Consider the following 12,504-nt stretch of genomic DNA (forward strand, 5'->3'; position numbering starts at 1 on the left):
ATTGTTTAAATATTCATCAGTAAAGTGACTTGAGTGCCATTAGCAATAAAGTTAACTTAGTATGACATTTGAACGAAGCCACGAAAATTAAAGCGATATGGATTTAAATATTTAATTTACTCAAAGTACACTAAGTATAGAATAATATAGAAAAAATTTAATAACTTTACAGCTATTCAAATAATAGGGATATTTTGAACGAAAATATACCAAGAAAGATGTTTGTTTAACCAAACATTTGAATTTTCAATGAATAACAAAATTATTTTTAGACAAAATAGTTGCGTTTCAAGAAAAATACTAATTTTGAACTAAATTGTTGAATTTTAAATCAAATGGTCCAATTTTCAAACAAAAATAATTATCTTCAAATACAAGCTATTTTATTTTTGATAAATATTCGAGTCTTCACCACAAAAAAAAATTGTTAGAAGACAGTTGGATTTTCAATTCCAAAGGACAAATTTTTTATCATAGGGAACGAATATTCAACAAACGGTTGAATTTTTGACCGAATAATTAATTTTTCAACAAAATAGTTCAATTGTAACCAAATAGTGAAACTTCAACTAAAATGATGAATCTTCAAAAAAAAATGCTTAGAAAAAGAGATCAATTTTATTGAAGTAGTTCAATTTTCAATCAAAAATTATTCAATCTCAAATAAAAATATAGTATTTGATATATGAAACAAAACAATAATTTAATTTTAAATTAAAAGCTCTAACCAGATAGTTTAATTTTCGAACAATACAATTTTTTAACGAAACTGTTACATTTTAAATCACAAATCATAAAAAAAATTTAATCAACATATCACAAAAAGTTGAATCTTCAACCAAGAACAAATTTGCACACAAGAAAGAAAAAATGGAAACCAAAGGGTTGAATTTTTAAACCAAAAAAGTCGAATTTTTTATCATTCAGTTGGATTTTCTACCCGACAATATGAATTTTCAAACTAATTTCAATTTTTAATCAAATAATTCATTTTTCTATGCAAATAAGAGAATTTTTAACGCGAAAAGATGAATTTTCAACAAAGGAGTTGAACTTTAAAGCTAAACTTTTCGGTTTTGCATTAAACACGAAAAAATTTTAGTTAAATATGAAGTAGGTAAATTTGCAGATAACAAAAATTAATTTTCAACGAAAAAATGTATTCTCAACCAAATAGTTAAATTTTGAAAGAAAGAGGTGGATCTTCAAATAATAAAATAAATTTTAAACAAAGTAATTACACATATTTAACGAAACCTCTAACATCTCAACTGAAAAAGATTATTATTGAACTAATAATGGAATATTTGAATTTTCAGTTACAAAAATTAATTTTCAACTAAAAAGAATAAATTATCAACAAAATGATTTTAATATTTTAAACAGAGAGATGTATCGTCAAATAATTTCTTAAAAACTGTATTCTTTTTTCTCAAAGAGAGATTGACAACTCGACCGATCGGGTCCGCACCTAATTCTGATTTCAAAAAACTTTAGGATATTTGAATGACTTCAGAGAACTGCCTTCGGGAGATTTGAAGTGAATCCACATGAAATTAAATGACATTAGATGTATATCACCAGATTTTGAGTGGCTTCAGAATAATTCAAGTGACTCCAAATGAATACAGGCGATTTCAAATGATTGTAGACATTTCAGGAGACTTGAAGTGACTTCAGAAGAGTTAAAGTGACTTCAAGTGACTTCATACAAATTCACTTTACTTTATATGAATTTGACTGACTTCGGATATTAAAGAAGAATTCAAGGGACTTCAGGAGAATTTAAGTGACCTCAAATAAATTCAGTTAATCTCAATTAACTTTAAGTGAATTTATATGAGTTCAAATGACATGTGAATTCAAATAACTTCAGATGTTTCAGGAGATTTAAAGTGACTTAAAGAGAATTTAAGTAAATTCAAGTTACTTCATATGAATGGACGTGACTTTTATATTAATTTAAAAAACTTCAGATACTTAAGAAGAAATTAAGGAACTTCAAGAGAATTGAAGTGTCTTTAAATAAATTCAAGTAATTTCAAATAATTTTAAGTGAATTAATATTACTTCAAGTGACTTCAGATGTTTCAGAAGAATTTAAGTGGCTTCAGCAGGATTCATGTGATTTTAAATGAATTCAGGAGATTTCAAGTGACTTCAAGTAACATCAAGTGAATTCATAAGACTTTAAGTGACTTCAGATATTTCAAGAGATTGAAAGAGAATTCAAGTTACTTCAAATAAACTCAAGTAAATTTAAGTAAAATTTTTTAATTCGCATTGTGAAAAATGATGGATTTAAAAAATTATAATGAAGAAAAAATGTAGCTTTTCATGCGAAAGCATGGTTCTGAGTGAAAAGTTTAAAGGAAAATAATTTGCTTGCACGCCCAGCGCAATTCAGCACAACTATAGCATAATTTAGCACATTTTTTGTTTGTTTTAGAAAACAAAATTAGGTTGCTGGCCCTGAACACTTTTTTTTTAAATTCTGATTCTATTTTTTATCTTTAAACAAAATTACAGCACTACGGATCACAAGTCTATCACAATTGAGCACAACTTTTGTTTTTTTTTCGAAAAAGAAATGGCGATGCCAACTTCTTGCTAATATCTATCTTCTCATATAGAATTACCAGAAGTAGCGGGTTTTCCTCAAATTCTGAACTTTTTCTTTATTTTTTACGAACTGAGATAATACATGCAAGTTAACAACCATAATTGTTCAAACAATGTTTTCTTATTTAATATATTTTATGCTTTCACGATGATTCATTTTGATAAAAAGAGATATTTCGGGTTTCACTCGTGTAAAAAAACTACGAATTGTTTGCCGACGTTTCGTGAACATTGCAGTTCACATCTTCAGGGCTGACCTGAAACTGAGGTATCAGGTCATGATGTTCTTAGGTATACTTTCTACGATGCCTGTGATTGGCCAGAGCGCCCCACCGTGGGAACTGGTCGAACTTGATTGGCCAATCAAGTCTTTTTTAAAAAATCCCGGGAGAACGGAAAACCAAAACGGATTGGTATTATATCCATTGTCCCTATTGATGTTATTAAGGTGTTTTAAGATTTCGATTGCTTCTCTATGTTTTCTTGGAAATTTGTTGTGTGTTTTTGCAATGACTGTTGTTTCATCAAATAAAATGTTATGTCCTGTTTCGATATGATGTTCAGCTAGTGCTGATTGCGTGAAATGTTTTAGACTGACTTTACTTTCATGTTCCTTCATACGTTGGCTCACCGCTCTCCCGGTTTCTCCAATATACTGTAGACTTTGCCACAAGAACAAGGGATTTTATATACTCCTGAATCACTGAAGGCTGCCTTTTTTTCTTTAGGGTTATTTAGTAGCTGTCCTATTTTCGCAGGTGGTTTAAATATGGTTTGGATGTTGTGTTTGTTGAGAATTCTTCCTATTTGTTCTGTGACACCTTGGATGTAGGGCAGAGTGGTGGTCATTTTTCTCTCTCCTTTTTTTGTAGGTTGTGTTGACTTGCTTTTTTGAGTGTGTTTTATTATTGCTTTATCAATTTGTTTGTTTGTGTAATCGTTCTGTATTAGGATTTGTTTAACGTTTTGTAATTTCTTTTGTAAGTTATCTTTATCTGTTATGGAGACAGCTCTGTATACAAGGGAGTTGATGAGCGATTGTTTTTGAAATAGATGATGATGGGAGGAGGCATGTAAGCTTCTGTTTGTATGCGTGGGTTTCCTGTAAACTTCATGTCCTAATGTGTTATCAGATTTTTTGTAAAGTAATACGTCCAAGAAAGGCAATTTTCCGGTTTGTTCTATTTCCATGGTGAACTGGATATTAGGATGTAATTGATTGATAAAATCGAAAAACTTATTTAGTTCCTCTCGTCCATGTCGCCAGGTGACAAACGTAACGGAACCAAAATTCTAGTTTAAGTTTGGCTTGGTTAAAGATTTTAGTTTCTAGCAGTTTTTTGGAAATTTTCAACTTTTTCGTTCACTTTTCACTCTAAGTAAGCCATTGATTAGTGAAGTTTAACAACAATAACTAAAAAGTCAAAGGAATGCTGAAAATGTTTTAAAAAATCGAAACTTTCTAAGATTATTTTAAGAGAAAATAGTTTTGAAAAATAATAAATTATTTTAACAATTACTTTTGTTAAATTACTGCAATAACTAAACCGCTCTGAATGAAAAATAAACAAGAACTTAAATATTTCAGAAAAATTGCAACTTTCTATCATTATTCAAAAACATTATTTTTAACAAAAGTAATAAATTGTTTAAAAAAAATATGTTTGTTAAATTTAATTCATTATGACCTCACACTAATTGACAAGTTGACAAAAAGTTGAAAGTTTAAGAAGAAACCACAACTTTCTAAACTTACCCCAGAAGAATATCGTTGTAAGTAATAATAAATTGTTGAAACAATTATTTCTGGTAAATATAATTGATTATTGCCTCGCTTAATAAAATGTTGAAAACAAGTTAACGAATTTGAAAAAACACACGACTTTCTAGATCTATTCTAAGATAAATTTGCTATAATAAATAATAAATTGTTTACAAAATTCATATTCAATATGCATATAAATTTTCGAGTGAATTAAGAAAATTTAAGAGAATTTAAAGAGATTTGTTTAAATTTTACTACACTGAAGGAAGCCTTAGTACATTTAAGGAAATTAGGCTACATTCAAACGAATAAGATTATTTTCAAGAAATTTTACGAAATTCAAGAGAACTAGACTAAATTCAAGGAAATGACAATACACTTAAAGGAATAAGGATAAATTTACTGGATTTTGATTAAATTCATATAAATTTTTGGGAATTAGAATTAATTTATAGAAGATAGATTAAAAATAAAATAAAATTTAAGGAATTAAGTAAATAATCCAGAAGAAGAGAATCAAACTAAATTAAAAGGAATTAGGGTAATGTCGAAGGAATTAGACTAAATTCTGAAATGTTCGAATAAATTAAAAGGGATATGACAAAATTTAATGAAATTAGGTTATATTCAAAAAAATTAGAGGAAAGTTTATAGAATAAGACTGAATTCAAAGAACTATTATTGAATTTAAAAGTAACTACATGGCTGTATATTCTAATAAATTTAAAGATATTTTAGTGGATTACATTAAATTTCTTCGAATATTATCTATTTCGAAGGAATTAGAATAAATTCAAAGGAATTAGACTAAATTCTAAGGAGTTTGAATAAATTAAAAAATTAACTACATTGAAGTAAATCCTAATAAATTAAAGGAAATAAGATTATGTTTGAAACAATTAAATTATTTTGATTTCGATTTTGATTATATTAAAAATATGTCACTATATTGAGGTAAATTCTTTACTTATAGAGAAATTTAAGGGAATTAAACATACTGAATTCAACCGAATTATACAATACTAAATTCAAAGGAAATAGAAGAAATTCAAGGCAGTTTGATTCAATTAAAAAAGTCACTATATCTACATTAAAATAAATGATATTGAATTCAAATGAATTAGGTCATGAGTCCAAATTCAAATTAGTTTGATTATATTACAAAAAAATCAACTACATTGAATTAAATTCTAATAAATACAAAAGAGTTAAACTAAATTCATAAAAATTATAGTAAATTCAAAGGACTTAGACTAAATTTGAAAGAATTGGAGTCATTTCAAACGAATTAAACTAATTGCCTAGGAAATAGACTAAATCCAAAGAAGTATGATCAAGTCAAAAAAAAATTAACTACATTCAAGTAAATTCTATTAAACTTAAAGCGATTTTAGGCAGTGCGATTAAATTTAAGGAAATTGAAAACATTTCAAGCAATCGGACTAAACTCTAATAAGTTCTATCGAATAAAAAAAAAAATTAACTGCATTGAACTAAGTTCTGTTGACTTTAAGAGAGTTATTTTAAATTAAAAGCAATTAGACCAAATTTAGAGGAATTAGACTAGATTCAATAAAATTAGATAAAATTAACAGAAAATAGATTAAATTCATAGGGAATCCCGTGTAGAAATTCAAATGGGGAACTAGTCTGATTCCCGACCATTTGACCCTACTTAAAGCCGGGTGCTAGTCGGGTCATCTGACTATTCCCCGACCAGTAGCGTCACGGTAGATTAGTCGGGGGCTAGTCAGGTAACCCGACTTATCCCAGTCGGGGACTGATCGGGTACTTGTAGGGGTCATATGATAATACATCCATGTGGAATATTAACCAAACGCCCAAAATTTGTTGAACATTCCCTAGAATTTTTTCAAAATACTTATTATTTACGGAAATCTACATAAACATTTTTGAAATATTTAAAAGTGCTAAAATTTATCGAAGATTTAATGGAGAACATTGTGTACGCTTAAAAATGCATAAATTTAAATGACTAAAATTTCCCAAAATTTCTGAAATATTAGTATAAAAAACTTTAGCTGGAACGCAGCTATGTAAGAGCTTCGCTCTCAAGAAGCCGCCATGTTGGTCACTGTAGCCTCTGCTCCAGATAATTATGTTTGTTATTTGTGAACTGCTGTCTTAAACACTCGACGCGTAATTTCTGTTGCGCGAGAGACGGCACGTCGCGCCTTTGCGGATTTTTTTTAAAGCTACCAGTCCAGAACTGTAAGACTAAAATGAAGGTGGTAGCGAAATCTGAACTGTAACGTGCTGAATAGTTTACAACTAGTATACTGCTCTTCACTGATTAATCAAAAACTTTGTATCTTTCCAAATTCAACTACCTGAAGGATTAGACATTATTTACGTATGGCAAACCATTCAGATCAATTAAAAAATAAGCATCCATAGAAATTTGGAGTCTTCTGAATTCCGGCGGACTTTAAACCTTCAACTATATGTATTTTTTCTAATATGGATTTTCTTAAAATTCCATAAAAAGGTATTTATAAATGTTCCTAGAAATTCGCAATTTTCTAAAAAATACTACAAAAAAATAAGAGTACGTCTTTTTGTAGATTTTGATCGTTGTTTTTATAAAAACTTGATTTTCATACCAAATTATTAACTTAATGATTATTTATTAAAAATGTTTGAGATGACTTTAGCATTAATAAATCTTTTTTCCAAAAAACTGTGCAAAATTATTGTTTGATATATTCTTAGTGTTTTAGAATAAAAAAATCATTACGCTTTTTTAGATATTACCTCATTTGATAAAACCTCGCCGAAAACTCAAACATAAGAATAACCCGACCAGAGCCCCACTAGTTCTCGACCAGAGTCTGAAGATTACCCGCACGGAAATTAGTGAACAAAAAGGCCCGACCAGCCCTTGACCCCACCACCGACCAGGCCCCGACTGAAATTTTGACAACAAAAAGCCCAACTCCTCCCGGACTAGTCCCCGACTGGGTATTTTGTCAAAATTAATAACCCGACTAGCCCCCGATTAGGGCCAGACTTGTAATAGGGCCAAATGGGGTTATTTCCACACGGGATGTGTTCAAGTCGAAGGAATGATACTCACTCCAAAAGAAATAAACTAAATTTAAGTATATTGGGCTAAATTTAAATGAAGTAGACTAAATTCCAAAGAATTATACTAATTTCAAAGAATTCAGACTTAATTCAAAGTAATAAGAGTAAATTCAAAGGAATTGGAATAAATGCAAAAAAAATAAGCTAGATGCAAATTGATTAGGCTTCATTTATTTACTTTAAATTTCAAAAGAATCAGGCTTATTTCCAAGAGAAAAGCTAAATTCACAAAATGAGGATTAAATTTTAAAAAACTGTAACTACATTGAAGTAATTTCGATTGAACCTAAAGCTACATTAGGCAGTGCGATTAAATTTAAGGAAATTAACATAAATTTTAAATAATCAGACTGCACTCAAATAAGTTTGATAACATTTTTTAAAAATAACTGCATTGACCTCAAGTCTATTGATTTCAAGACTTATATTAAATTCAAATCACTGATACCAAATATAAAAGAATTAGTATTATGCTAAAATTGAATAAATTAGAGAAAATTCGAATAATTTGTACCAAAATCTAGAGATGTTAACTAAACACAATTATTTTGTTAGGAATCAAATGGAATATAGTTTGCACAGTAATCTTAAGGAAATAAGATTAAATTAAATTAAATTAGACTGAATTCAAATAAATTAGACTGTATTCAATGAAATTTGGTAAAATAATAAAATTCCGATAATTTTAACTACATTAAGTAAATTCTATTAAACTAGAGACAAAAGAATGATACGGAAGCTAGCATTAATATAATAAATTCAATGAAGCCTAATTAAATTCAGAACAATACACTAAATTGAAATAAATTCTATTTAATTAAAAAAATAAACTTGCATTAAATTTAAGGGATTCAGACTAAATTCGAAGTAATTTCACTATCTTTATTTCGATTAAATTCAATAAAATTTCAGGGAACCTCATATCTATATTAAATTCAATACAGTCAGACTAAATTCATAGAGAGTAAATGAAATTTAAAATAACTAGACTAAACGCAAAGAAATGCGACTAAAATCTAAGGATTTTGAATAAATAACAACTAGATTCAAAGCAACTATATTATACATAAGGGAATTAGAAGTAATATACATACTTTACATTAAATTTAAAGGAATACGATCAAATTAAAAGATATTAAACTAAATGTACAGAAATCAGAATACATTCAAATGACGTAGACTAAATTCGAAGGATTTTCCATCCTACTAAATTCAAAGAAACTATAATATATTTAAAGAAAATAGGGTAATGTACCCAACTGTTGGCAAGTTAAAGCAAACTTCAGGCTTTGAGAAAGAAATTAATGTCAAAAATTGTATGTGTGATAAATGTAATAATAATATGTATAGTTCTAATATAACAGGGTATCAAATTCTAAGCTTTACCTCAATATATATTAGAAACTGAAAAAATAATTAAAATTAGCTCATTAGCCTAAAAATGCAATTCTTGGCTGGGTTGACGCAATTCTTATGGCAGGGATGGCCCCAATTATTGGCATGCTAGTCATATGAAGATGAAATAGTGAAGGAATCAGATTAAACTAAACTTTAATACTATCACTATTAAGTAAATAGTGAAGAGAAACATTGTCTATCAATTATTTTTCATTTATAAACAAATACTCTGGCTTAAATTACTTAATTATCAGCATCTATCTAGTCCAAATTTAGAGGTTGTGATCCTTGGCTCTTTTGACTGTTTCAGCAGAATTAGTAGAATCGGTTTTTTTTTTTTAATTGATTTTTCTTTTTGTTAGTATCTTTAGCCTTTAACTTTCCTTTTCTAGTAACTCCTTCAGCAGAATCAACAAGATCGTTAATATTTGAAAATTGCTTTTTTTTGAGTTCATAGTCTTTTTGGTTTCTAACTTTTTTCCATTTATATCTTCTTGGGGTTTCTCTGAAATTTAATTTCGCCGTTTTCGTTTTTGCTTTTTGCTTCCTTAATCTTAGTTTTATTTTTTTTTCTAATTTCTAATCTCCCCATTTCTGCGATGTTAAAACATAGATGCCTTTTGCCTTCATTTGAATTTCTTATCGTTCTGGGGTTAGCGGGAAACTCAAATAATCATGCATATTTCCATTTTGTACACATTTTAATGCAATTTCTTATACGTGTTACGTTGAAATCGCTTTTCGTCTAAAATATGCAGAATCATGTAATGTTTCATCAGTTGCATGCTAACTTGAAAACTGGATACAAAACACTTCTTTTCTCTCTACACTATTTAAATCAGCCTTATTATTATTTTACACATTTTCAGAAGTGTTAAAAATTACATCCAAGATTCTTTTTCTATATGTAAATCAGGCAGTAATTTTGTTGGACAGAGTTGTGAGTGATATACATTAGAATGATTTGTGGTTATGTTTACATCGCTAAATTACGAATTTATTCTTATTTCTGTATAACATATATCACTACCCGGGTGGAAATTTAAGTCGGGGGCTGGCTATTCTACGGCCGGAGAGCCCGGCTTTAAGCCGGGAGCTAGCCGAGGAGCCCGACTTTAAGTCGGACTGTGGCCGGGGTCGGCATCCGACCAGCATCGTCACGCTCCGCTGACCAGCGTCCGTCCATGGAGCATGGCCGGGAGCTGGCCGGGGAGCCCGACCGTAGGCCGGACAAGATCAATTGATTCTTTACTAGATTCAAATAATTCGGGTTTCAATTGTATGAAGAGCATTAGTCAATAAATTAGGGAATCAATTTCATTCTTTTTTACTGCAGAATTGGAGCATATTAATATATGAAATTCCACACGCCCAGCACACAGAAAACATTAACTATTTTCACGTAGTCGTTGAGAGACAAAAAAGTTATTTAAAAAATAAATATTAAATGATTGCGAGTATTTTGACTTTAAGTATTAATATTCCTGTTTAGAGTAAATACATATGTTACATTTTTAAACATTAAATTACAAATAAATTTTCTAACGCTACGAGGTATCGAACCTACATATCTGTACCTAAATCTAAGGCCTAGCAGTCGGGAGTGCAAACCACTGCGCTAAACCGACAAGTTGAAACTCGTTGAAAAAGCCACCCTCATAAGGTACAGTTCAGAAAAGTTAAAGTACCAAATTTTAAGTTATCTTTTTCTAATTATTTATTATTATACGGCGTTATGTAAATATAAAATATACGAACTTTTAACAGGAATATCAATAAAATAAGGTTTAAATAAATAATTTAAATCGAGTACAATTTTTCTTCGCGTTATATTTTGTTTCTTCCCGTTGTAGACTATTTGACAACTTTTTACAATGACAGGAAATGTAATTTTTTATGGACATTAAAAATTATTAACGACGGAACTCAGAAATTTAATCGTGAATGTTAAAAATTTCTTGATAATAAAATTTTTTTTAATTTCGTGTAAGGTTTGGTTTTTAGGTTTTTTATACTATTTTACAACCTTTCAGATTGACATAAAATGTAAATTTTTTCTGAACATTTGCAATTTTTCATAAAGATGGAACTTACAATTTTTTTATTTAAAAAAAAAACAGTTCGAATTTCAAGAAAGTATCATTGAATTTTTATCACAAAATGCATTGTTTGTAAGTCCAAACTCATGAAATCTTAAAATTGGTGGTGTCAAAAAGATATTCACCCAATATATTTCCACGCGTGTAACATGCATGCGGGTATACGCATCCATTTCTTAATGAAATCAGAAAAAGTAATTAAGTTATCAACAAAGTTTAACAATTTTATTATTGCCAATCAGCGCCCGGCCAGCTACCGTCTGAGCATTCGATCATAAGATTTGTCCGCTCAGAGCCCAGTTAGCCCCCGACTGGGGGTTTGACATAAATTTCGGCAAGCCAGTCTCCGACCAGCGCACGGCTAGGCTCTTAAAAAACAAACATAGCCCGGTCAGTCCCCGACCAGAAACCTTGTTGTACCATGGCTAACCCGGGCTATTTCCACACGGGTAAATATAATTACTTACTTAATTATTTTAAGTACCGCTTTAGTAATTTACTTTAAAATATCGTTTTTACCTTTAATTCGGTTTTCGATTCTGAATTTTACAAAACAACAAAAACGAACATAACCATACTTTTTCCGATTGCCAAGAATAGAAATCATTGCAAAAGAACATACAATCCAATTCTTGGAAGGGGGTGCCAAGAATTGCATACAGTGCTTTAGACTGAAAATTTATTGGCACCTCCTATTATTTATTAAGTAAATTTTAGTTAAATCTCAATTATTTTTTTATTAACAGTTCTAACATTTCCTCCAAATGTGCTGAAAAGAAAATAGTCACTTCCGTTGATTATAACGTTGCTATGGGTAAATTGAAAACTGCAATTATTAAATAAGGCTGAATTTTGTAATTTCAGAACACACAAATTATTGTTTAAGATGCATAAGATGAATACATATTACTACGAAAATATGTCTGCACTATTTAAAAAAAAACAATGAGCTATTTATCTCTATTCTCTTATTATTTCATAAAATCTAGAGATGGGTGCCAACAATTGTGGGGGGGGGGGGTGCCAAGAATTTGTGCTCTTACCCTGGAAGTAATTTACAGGAATTAGATTAAACTTAAGAGAATTAGACTAAATTTAAAGGAATTCAAATAAATTTAAAGCAATTAGATCGAATTTACAGAAATTAGGCTAAATTAAAAGGACCTCGACTAAATTTAAATGAATTAAAGTAAATTGAAAAGATTTATAAGTAATTTACATGAATTCGACTACATATGAAGAAGTTAAATTTCAATGTCTTAGGCTAAATTACAAAAAGAAAGACTAAATTTAAAGAATTCAAAATAAATTTTTAGGACGTAGACTAAATTCGAATAAATTAGCTTACACTTACAGGAATTAGATTAAATTTAAAAAAATTAGACTAAATTTCAAAAATTTAAATTAAATTTGAAGAAGTAAGACTAAATTTAGAGGAATTTAAGTAAATTCTAAGGACTTTGACTAAATTCGAAGAATTTATAATTCTACTAAAGTCAAAAGAATTATAAT

Source organism: Belonocnema kinseyi, chromosome 9 (assembly GCF_010883055.1).
Source record: "Belonocnema kinseyi isolate 2016_QV_RU_SX_M_011 chromosome 9, B_treatae_v1, whole genome shotgun sequence".
In the NCBI taxonomy this organism is placed as follows: domain Eukaryota; kingdom Metazoa; phylum Arthropoda; class Insecta; order Hymenoptera; family Cynipidae; genus Belonocnema; species Belonocnema kinseyi.